We start from the raw sequence: 11,624 nt of genomic DNA on the forward strand, positions 1-11,624 counted from the left end.
GTCCCAGCACGTGCGAGCAGGGGAGGGGCAGAGGGAGAGGGAGAGAGAGAATCGCAAGCAGGCTCCATGCTCAGAGAGGAGACCACCCCAGGGCTCGATCTCACAAACAGGAGATCGTGACCGGAGTGAAAATCAAGAGGCGGGCCCTTAACCGGCTGGGCCACCCAGTTGGTGCTTAATGGATACTTATTGAATAGATGAATGAATGAACGAATGAATGCGTAGTTGCAGGGTATTTCAGATACTCTGACAGTATTTTTTTAAATTAACTTGTTTTATTTTTTATTTTTTTAAATTTACATCCAAATTAGTTAGCATCTAGTGCAACAATGATTTCAGGAGTAGATTCCTTAGTGCCCCTTACCCATTTAGCCCATCCCCCCTCCTACAACCCCTCCAGCAATTCTGTTTGTTCTCCATATTTATGAGTCTCTTCTGTTTTGTCCCCCTCCCTGTTTTTATATTCTGTTTCCCTTCCCTTATGTTCATCTGTTTTGTCTCTTAAAGTCCTCATATGAGTGAAGTCATATGATATGTGTCTTTCTCTGACTAATTTCACTTAGCATCATACCCTCCAGTTCCATCTGCGTAGTTGCAAATGGCAAGATTTCATTCTTTTTGATTGCCAAGTAATATTCCATCATATATATATATATATATATATATATATATATATATATCACATCTTCTTTATCCATTCATCCATCGAGGGACATTTGGGCTCTTTCCATACTTTGGCTATTGTCGATAGTGCTGCTATAAACACTGGGGTGCATGTGTCCCTTTGAAACAGCACACCTGTATCCCGTGGATAAATGCCTAATAGCACAATTGCTGGGCCATAGGGTAGTTCTATTTTTAGTTTTTTGAAGAACCTCCATACTGTTTTCCAGAGTGGCTGCACCAGCTTGCATTTCCATCTGATAGTATTTTTTTAAGTGTATTTATTTTGAGAGAGAGAGAGCATGCATGCAGGGGAAGAGCAGAGAGAAAGAATCCCAAGCAGGCTCCACACTGGCAGCACCAAGCCCCACGTGGGGCTTGAACTCACAAACCATGAGATCATGACCCGAGCCAAAACCAAGAGTCGGACGCTCAACAGACTGAGCCCCCCCAGGCTCCCCACTCTGACAATATTCTGATAAATCTGCAAGAATTGTTTTTTAGGGGGGCACCTGGGTTGGTCAGTCGGTTGAGCGTCCAACTTCAGCTCAGGTCATGATCTCGCAGTTCACGAGTTCGAGCCCTGCGTCGGGCTCTGTGCTGGCAGCTCAGAGCCTGGAGCCTGCTTCGGATTCTGTGTCTCCCTCTCTCTGCCCCTTCCCTGCTCATGCTCTGTCTCTCTCTGTCTCTCAAAAATGAATAAACGTTAAAAAAAATTGCTTTTTAGGAAGATTTGAACTGAGGTGAAGCTGGCCCTCAAGAAATGGTAGAATCACCATCCGTGTGTTCTTGGCTATTGTTATCGCTAGCAAAAACTGAGTCTGCAAGGGAAAGATGCCCGCAGGCTGATTCTTTTGCAGTTAGGATGAAGTCACTTCTGCCTGTCACCACTTCCAGCCTGGCACCTGTTCTTTAGGTCAGAGGTCAAACACGGGTGTCATGGGGCTAAGCTCCCGGCAGGGCTGCGTGCCTTTCTGGGGCCAGTGGCCCCTCCTCCTTCTTCAAAACTGGCAGCTGTAGGTTGAGTCCTTATGCTCCCATTTCTCTGGCCTTCTGCCATCACATTGCGTACCTTCTCTCCAATCACGGCCAGGACAGTGTCTTCACTGGGAAGGATTTATGTGACTCGATAGGCCCACCTGGATAATCCAGAGTGATCTTCCCATGACAACAAGGCCATATCCTTTATCATATCCGCAAAGTCCCCTTTTTCATATAAGGTAAGCTATTCATACATTTTTGGAATATCTTTTGGAGGGACATCATTATTCTGCCTAACACAGTCTTACACGTTGTTTTCTGTGCGGAGGCTGCCCGATCTCGTCTTCAGAGGACCTCCCCATCACCACCATAATAACAAGTCATTAGGTACGGTTTAGCACATGCCAAGCGTTGGTCTAGAACTATACATTTCTTTTTTTTTTTAATATTTACTCATTTTTGAGAAGCAGAGCATGAGTGGGGGAGGGGCAGAGAGAAAGAGAGACAGGATCTGAAGCAGGCTCTGAGCTGACAGCAGACAGCCCGAGGCGGGGCTCGAACTCACGAACCGTCAGATCATGACCTGAGCCGAAGTCAGACGCTCAACTGACTGAGCCACCCAGGCAGCCTGGAGGACCGACTACACATTTATTAACTGATTCAGTCTTCACAAATTCCTTATGAGGCTCCCCGCACCTTAAGCATGGGCTGCACACGGTGACTTCCTTCCAAAACGCGCAGTCGAGAAGGAGGCGATAACTTCCCAGTAGAGAAACCGGAGAAAGCAGGACCTCAGCCAGGTGACCTAGGGCAACACCCATAGTCATCAGTCACACTGATTGCATACAATATTGACATGCCACGATGGGAAGGGAACTTCACCCCTGTGATCATCCACCCTCCCTGAAATCCATAATCCCAGTTTGATCGTGAGAAAAAAGCAGACAAATCCCATAAAGGGGCATCCTACGATACAACTCACTCGTACACCTCAAAATTGTCAAGATCCTCAAAAGTAAGAAAAGTCTAAGAAATTGCCACAGCCAAGAGGTGCCTAAGGAGACGTGCCAACTAAGCACAATGTAGTATCCTGGGTGGAACCCTGATGCATAGAAAGCACGTTAGGTAAAGGCTAAGGAAGTCTGAATAAACTGCGAGCTTTAGTTGATTACAGCTAATCGATATTGGCTGATTAATTGTAAGAAATGTTAACAACGGAAAAAGCTGGCCGGGATATATAGGGGAATGCTGTGCCAGCTTCTCGATTTTTCTAAAAATCTGAAACTTCTCTAAAAAATAAAGTCTGTTATTGAAAGATAAATAAATAATTTCAGAAAACCCCACAAGATTGGTGCCAGCGCTGTCTCCATTTTACAGATTAGAAACGAAGGCACAAAAAATAACTCGTCCTGTAAGTGATGGGGCCAGGAGTTGAAGCCAGGATTCTGTCTCTGAAGTTCATGCTCTTAACCACCATATTTTTCTGCTTCTCTAGGGGCTGTCCAATCTCTCCTCATAGTCCAGAAGTTCCCCCAAGGTCAGGATCTGTCTCTCCCCCAGACTAGGAGGAAGACTGTGCTTCTCTGCCTTGAGGGACAAGGACTATATTTTCTGCCAGACTGAACCAGCTTCTGGTCACTGGGCACATCCAATGTCAAGATATGTCCTACGTTTGGAGGGAGAGACCCATTTTTTTTTTTAATTCTTTAAATTTTTTTTTTTAAGTTTAGGGTGCCTGGGTGGCTCCGTTGGTTAAGCAACCGACTTCGGCTTAGGTCATGATCTCACGGTTGGTAAGTTCGAGCCCCGTGTCGGGCTCTGTGCTGACAGCTCAGAGCCTGGAGCCTGCTTCAGATTCTGTGTCTCCCCCTCTCTCTACCCTTCCCCTGCCCACGCTCTGTGTCTCTCTGTCTCCCAATAATAAATAAAAACGTTAAAATTTTTTTTTAAATTTTTTTAAGTTTATTTATTTAGAGAGAGAGAGAGAGCGGGGGAGGGGCAGTGAGACAGGGAAAGAATCCCAAGCAGGCTCCACATGGTCAGCTCTCTGAACCCGATGCGGAGCTCGAACTCACAAACCATGAGATTGTGACCAGAGCAGAAATCAAAAGTGGGACGCTTAACCGACTAAGCCGCCCAAGGTGCCCCTAGACCAGTGCTTTTTAAGCAGAGCACTTTTGCACCCCCGGGGAACATTTGTCAACGTCTGGAGATATTTTGGGGTTGTCACACCCCGGGGGAGTGCTACTTGGCTTTTAGTGGGTAGAGACCAGGGCCACTGCTAAGAATCCCGCAATGCCCAGGACAGCCTCCCGAAACATTGTCTGGCCCCACAATGTCAAGTGCCAAGTTTGAGAAACCCTGCGATAGACCCCACTTCTAATACTCACGTCCATTGCCCTCAGCCAGTCATACGTGTCTCCCCACGTGTGCCGATTTCTGATTTGCGAAATCCCGCCACCATGAACTTCCCGGTGACTCTGGTGGAGAGCTCCACTCTGGGGAAACAGGAGGGAGGGCCCAGCGCAGGGCCACCTGCTCCTCTCCTCCAGCCCCTGCCTAGATGACCTACCCTCCATCATGGCCCTTTGGGCAGAGCCGCCAGGATGCCCCTATTTCCTGGGGCAGAAGTAACCGGCAAGGTCACGCTGAGTCAGCCCTTCTCGGCCTCCGCTCCAGGAACACATGGGGACTGGAAGGAGGCATCCACACGGTGGCTCAGAGCTTGCTTGGGGCAGCCACACCGGGAGGCGTGGCGGCTGCCGAGTCAGCCCGGTCTTCACCCCACAGCCTTCCAGAGGTTTGCCAGACGGGCATGTCATGGCAGCCGGGGGCCCTTTGGGCAAGTTACGACTTTCTGGACCTTGGTTTCTTTGTACGTTAAGAGCGGAGAACATTCACTCTCTCTATTTGCGAGAGGACGCAGTAGTCAGGGAGGACAATTGTACCGAGCGCTGACACCGGTTCTGGTTCCAGGCGCAGCAGCAAGTGTGGGGAACAAACAGCACCCTGTCCTCATAGAGGTCAGACTGTGGCAAGGGGAGACAGAAAATACGCAGGGAAACAGGACATCTATTCCTGGTGGGGACCCGCAGGGGCTACATGGCACACCGGTTCTCTTCCTGTTGGCCCTCAGCCTCCTCTCCCCCTCCCCTGCCCCCCCCCCCCCCCCCCGCTTCTGTGCTCAGCAAGTGCTGGTGGCCTGAAAACGTTTCCCAAACTCCAGTTAGGTTCTGCCAGTGGGAAGAGCTGGTGAGAGAGGGGAAGGGAGAAGCGGCTTTATCTGCTTCTTCAGGGGACTCCCGCACTGGCAATAGCGGTGGCCACAGTGGGAGTTGCTGCCTCAGCGTGGCGGTGGGGGGGGGGGGGCCCTGCAGCTCCTTGGATGCTGTTCAGGGGCGGTGGTAGCACTTCGCGCTGCTCAACACGAAATGCAGGCTGTGGGCTCCAGCCCAGGGACGTTAGCAGCTTCCTTGCCTCTGAGCACCGCCTCCTCCTTTCCAAGACGTCTGTGCCCCGTTCCCTGTACTCAACCCCCTTCTGCTTGCAGCCCCTAGAATGGTTTCTGCTTTCCTGACTGGACGCCAATTGCTACCGAGGGCAATAAGTGAGACGATATGGTGAAAATGCTCTTTTTTTTTTTTTTTAAATTTTTGAGTTTGTTTATTTTGAGAGAGAGACAGAGGCAGGGAGGAGCAGAAAGAGAGAATCCCAAGCAGGGGCTCGAACCCACGAGCTGTGAAATGACGACCTGAGCTGAAACCAAGAGCCAGGCGCTCAACCGACGGAGCCACCCAGGCGCCGCCCCCTCTCCCGCCCCCGCCAAATGCTTTGTTTCTTATTACTGCAAGGCCCAGAGCAGAAAGGAAACCCCAAACCCAAACCCAAACTCTCAGTGACTTACTTGCCTCTTAGAGGGACTCTGACATGTTCCCACCCATCAGCTAGACTGCTTTAGGCCAGACCACCTGCTACCCCAGTGGTAGGCCATGGGCATCTTCAGGGACCAGGATACACAAATACCCCCTCTAAACTCTACACCCCCTTCACTCCTACTACCTCCTTCACCCCCCACAGTCCCGTTATATTCTCATGGCTATGTAGAAGTTCGCTCTTTCTTCTCTTTCTTTCAAACATATATATAATTATGAATAATTAATATATTAATATAAACATATTAATATACTATTTTAGAGACAGAGAGAGAGAGAGTGCGAGCATGAGCAGGGGAGGGGCAGAGGGAGAGAGAGAGAGAGAGAGAGAGAGAGAGAATCCCAAGCAGACTCCATGCTCAGCGCCGAGCCCAACACGGGGCTCGATCTCACAAATCGTGAAATCGTGACCTGAGCCAAAATCAAGAGTCTGACAACCGACTGAGCCACCCAGGCACCCCTAGAAGTGCTTTCTGATTACCTGCCTCAATCCCACTCTCTGTGCCTTCCTTCTGTTTTGCTTTCTCTGTTCTCTTCAATAATATCAAGATTGCCCTCAAAGGCCTACAGACACGGAACATGGCCACACAGGTGGATACGATCTTTGCTCCCTTACCTCCAAATACCACTGCCTGCAGGTGCCTGAACCGCCACCCCAGAGTGGTCCTTCCGATTAAGTCAAATAATCTTTTAATGAGGTTCCTGGGAGTCCATGAATCTCCCAAACAGACAAGGCTGTCTGTCAATCACATATATTCCTTCAGGAAGAGGAGTACATCATTGCCTCCAAAGTGGGATTCGGGAAGGAACACCTAATTATATTTACTTCTATTTGTCTCAGATTCATTCATATTTACCTTTTGTCTCACATTTTTTCAGTTTTGTTTTTTTAATTTTTATTTATTTATGATTGTATTTATTTATTTATTTAAAGAGAGAGAGAGAAAGAGAACAAGCATGAGCGTTAGAGGGGGAGAGTGAGAGAGAGAGAGAGAGAGAGAGAGAGAGAATCTTAAGCAGGCTCTACACCCAGCAAGGAGCCCAATGTGGGGCTCGACCTCATGACCCTGCCATCATGACCTGAATGGCACGAAACCAAGAGTCAGATGCTTAACCGACTGAGTTACCCAGGTGTCCCTATTTATTTTTTTAAGACTTTATTTTTAAGGAATCTCTATACCCAACATGGAGCTTGAACTTACAGCCCTGAGATCAAGAGTCACGTGTTCTACTGACTGAGCCAGCCACGCAGCCCCCTTTCTACTTTTCTACTTGGATGATGATTCTTACATACATGTTATATTAAGTCAGTAGCACAGGCATATAATTTGTAAGTAAAGAGACACACATCGGGATTGATGCTCAAGTTTTTAGGGGCGCCTGGGTGGCTCAGTCGGTTAAGCGGCCGACTTCGGCTCAGGTCACGATCTTGCGGTCCGTGAGTTCAAGCCCCGCGTTGGGCTCTGTGCTGATGGCTCAGAGCCTGGAGCCTGTTCCAGATTCTGTGTCTCCCTCTCTCTCTGACCCTCCCCTGTTCATGCTCTGTCTCTCTCTGTCCCAAAAATAAATAAACGTTAAAATAAAAATTTTAAAAGTTGCCCTGTCAAAACAGTTTGGAAGACGAAGGGCTGAGACAGACGCTTGTACACCAATGTTCACCGCAGCGTTGTTTAAAGCAGCCACAAGACAGAAACAACCTGAATGTCCCTCAGTACATGGATGGGCAATCAAAATGTGGTCTATCCATACGGTGGAATATTATTCAGCCATTAAAGGGAGTGAGGTTCTGATATGCTACAATATGAATGAACCTTGATGGGGTGCCTGGGTGGCTCAGTCAGTTAGGCGTCTGACTTTGTCTCAGGTCATGATCTCACGGTTCATGAGTTCGACCCCGCGTCGGGCTCTGTGCTGACAGCTCAGAGCCTGGAGCCTGCTTCCGATTCTGTGTCTCCTTCTCTTTCTGTCCCTCCCGCACTCACACTCTGTCTCTCTCTCAAAAATACAGATTAAAAAAAAAAAAAGTTATGCTAAGTAACATAAGCCAGACGCAAAAAGACAAATCTTGTATTCATTTCACTTACATGAAATATCTAGAATAAGCCAATTCATAGAGACAGAAAGTATATCAGAGGTTATCAGGGGTAGGGGGGAAGAAAGAACAGGGAATATTATGGGTTAAATTGCATGTCCCCAACCCAAAATGATGTGCTGAAGTCCTAATCCCTGATACCTGGGAATGTGACATTATTTATTTGGAAATAGGGTCCGTGCAGATTGAACGAGGTGGAGGTCATGAGGGGGGGCCCTAACCCAATATGACTGGTGTTCTTATAAAGGGGGGCAATCGGACTCAGAGACACACATACACAGAGGGGAGACATGTGAATTCAGGAAGAAAAAGGCCACGTGACCGGATCCATGTGTGTCCGAGCCAAGGAATGCCAAAGACCGCAAGTAAACACCAGAGGCTAGAAGACGCAAGGAAGGAGCCTTGCCCAGAGCTGCCAGAGAGAGCGTGGCTCTCAGACTCCTAGCCTCCAGAACTGTGGGGACGATAAACCGCTATTGTGTTAAGCCGCCTAGTTTTTGGTACTTTGTCATGACCACCCTAGGAAGCGAACCCAGGGGGTTATAGCTTAGGAGTTACAGAATTTCTGTTCAGAGTGATGAAAAAGCTCTGGAAATAGACAGCGGTGATGCTGGCACAACATTTCGAATGTAATGAATGCCAGCGAATTGCGCGATTAAAAATAATGTGGCAATTTTTTTGTTATATATTTTACCACAATTTGAAGCAATTAATAACATAATATACACCAAATCATTGAATTGTACGTTTTTTTCAAATGTTTATTTATTTTTGAGAGACAGAGCATGAGCGGGGGAGGGGCAGAGAGAGAAACACACACAGAATCCGAAGCAGGCTCCAGGCTCTGGGCTGTCAACACAGAGCCCGACGCGGGGCTTGAACCCACGACTGCGAGATCACAACCTGAACCGAAGTCGGCCGCTTAACCAACTGAGCCACCCAGGCACCCCAATCAATACAGCCACTTTGGAAGAAGTTTGGCAGTTTGTTACAGAACTAAAATACTCTTACCATACAATGTAGCAATCACAGTCCTTGGTATTTACCCAAATGAGTTGAAAATTTATGTCCACACAAAAACCTGTACATGAACATTCATGACATTCTTGAAGAGGCAAAACTTGAAGAGGATAGTGGTGCTCAGGGTTTTAGGGCAGTGAAACAACTCTGATGCCACAGTGGTGGATATATGCTCATTATACATCTGTCCAAACCCATGGAACATGCGCCACCAAGAGTGAACCCCGATGTGAACTCTGGACTTGGGGTGATATACGGGTGTATGGTAGATGGGACCTCCCTGTACTTTGTGCTCAGTTTCGCTGTGAATTTGAAACTGCTCTAAAAAATCCTGGGGCGCCTGGGTGGCTCAGTCGGTTGAGCCTCCGACTTCAGCTCAGGTCGTGATCTCGCAGTTCGTGGGTTCAAGCCCCGCGTCGGGTCCTGGGCTGACAGCTCAGAGCCTGGAGCCTGCTTCGGATTCTGTGTGTGTGTCTTTCTCTCTCTGCCCTTCCCCCGCTCATGCTCCGTCTTCCTCTCTCTCAAAAATAAGTAAACATTTAAAAAAATATTTTTTTAATCCAAAATCTGGCACTGTCCAGAGAAATTTTAACAGGTCAATTTATCATTGTTATAAAGTTAAATTACTAAAAAAAAAAAAAAAAAAAGTTTGGAGGTCACGGCAAGAGGACATTTATATGTGGATAACTGCTCAGAGTTAACTCACCATAGGGATGACGGCGAAGGGATGGAGGGGAAGTTCTATGTGAGAGTGAAGCAGCGGTGATGACCCAAGCCACCTCCTTTCTCCCGGGGAAGATGGCACCTGCGGAGGGCCGCAGGGCTAGGGCAAGTTGCGTAACCTCTCTGTCCTTTGGTTTCCCCATCTGTGAAATGGGGGCAATACCGGTATTAGCATTAATCGATATTTACTATTTGGAACATTAAACCGGGAACTAACGCACAGTGCTGTTCATTGTGCCTGTCGCATGGGAAGCACTTGTGTATCACCCGGAACAGCAACCCTGGGGCCCTCTGAAGCCCCCCCCCCACCCCCCCCCACCCCGCACCTGCTGCGGAGTGAGCGTTGGGGAGGGAAGTGTCGGCAAGAGAGTTAACTTTTACTGAGAGACAACCACGTTGTACTGGGCGCTCACTCAATCCCCCCGCCCCCCCCCCCCCATTGTGAGGTGGGAACTCTCCTCCCAGAACTGGACACTCAGAAAGTTGCAGAAGCAACTTAGAAGCTCAGTAGAAGCGACCGAACCAAGATGCACCTCGGGTCTCCATGACACCCAACCAACTCATTTCCACTCTGCCAAGTGCCCGGGTACCCCGATTACCAATGAGACAGAGGAGAGGTGCAGAGGGTCGTGTCTCCCTATTCGGCAAGCCGCTTGGAGGTGACAGACACATCATGAAGAATATCACAGTTCCCTCCACGTGCTAAAGGCTGTGCCCGGAATGGAATGAGCACTGCATGTGGCCTCAGAAAATGTGGCACAAGTCCCAGCTACATCCACTACTAGTTGTGTGGCCATGAGCAGGTCACTTTACCTGGGCCTCAGTTTCTTTGTCCGTAAAATGGGCATAATAAGTAGGCAGACCGCGCGGATTTTGAAGGAAGCAACAAACCTAGAAATGTCTAGCAAGGGGATGGCATACAGGACATACCCAGTGCGCGTTTACTGCATGTGACCTACCACCAAGAACAGAAGAGAGGGACAGAATCAGGCCTGGGGTCCAAGCTCACATGGCATCTCTTTCAGGAAGGCGGGGATCAGAGCTCCATTCCCCACACGGTGCCCATCAGGGAGGGAGCCAGGGAGGGGAGCTGGAGGTTCTCAGTTCCAATCCGGCAGCCCCCACTGCACACAAACACACCCTCTTCTACACAGCCCTCTGCCGGGAGGTTGCGCCACAGTGTCCCGTCCCCCATTCCCCCGGGCACAGCAGAGACCACAGCTGCGATCCAGCTGCGGAACCGGGCCCAGCCGCTCCCGACTGGCCTTGAGCCAGAGACAGGAAGCCGGGAAGAATTGTGCATGCCTGCCGGACACTGGAAAAGGGTGGACACCAGGGGCTGAGCCCGGGCCAGACTTGTGAGCGCATTGTGTAGAAAGGACTAGATGGGAGAGCTCCATGGGGTCATGGTCACCCTTCATTGCCCGGAGGGCTCTGGGTGGGGGGAGGGGATTTGATAAGCCCCAGGAGGCTGGAAGGAGCACTGGTTTGGGAGTCTAGACACCCGGGATTTAGTAAGATTTTTCAACCCATTCACTGTGTGACATGCAATCAGCCTCTTGCCCCTCCGGCCTCTTGGGAAACTGATCTATTGGGCTCTCTGTGGCAGACGCCCTCCAGGGAATACACTGGCAGATGAGACAGAGTCCCCTCTCTCCCGGAGCTTTCCTCCTGCCGATAAACAAACACGTGGAAGAGAAAACATGGCGAAAAGGTCGTGAAGAAAAAGAAAGTGGTGTGAGGGGACAGTGAGGGGTCCCGGCCGGCCTCTGAGAAGGTGACACAAGCAGAGGAGACGTGGAAGTGAGGAAGGGGGCCGTGTGGAGATCTAGGGGAAGCACATTCTGAGCAGAGAGTAGAGTAAGAGCAGAAGCCCTGAGGCCGGCACGCGAGGCAAGGAGAAAACACGAACTCAGGAAGCAGCCAGGCTGGAAGAGAATGAGCGAGGGAGATGAGGGTGGAGGTAGGAAGAACCCGTCTCACAGAGCCCGGAGGCCACTGTCATTTTACTCTGAACCGATCAGTGGGCCCCGGGAGAGCCAGGCCAGGACAAGGGGAGCAGAGCCCACCTGGTGTGTGTGAGTGGGTGGGAGTGGCATCTTAAACCTCCGCTCATTTGCCCTGGGGTCCTACCCAGGTCCTTCTGGGAGAGTGGTGTGTAAGGCCTAGAGTGATCAGGGCACTTGGCTCAGATGAAAAACGTCAAGGGGCAT

Source organism: Prionailurus viverrinus, chromosome B2, assembly GCF_022837055.1.
Source record: "Prionailurus viverrinus isolate Anna chromosome B2, UM_Priviv_1.0, whole genome shotgun sequence".
Classification (NCBI taxonomy): Eukaryota; Metazoa; Chordata; class Mammalia; order Carnivora; family Felidae; genus Prionailurus; species Prionailurus viverrinus.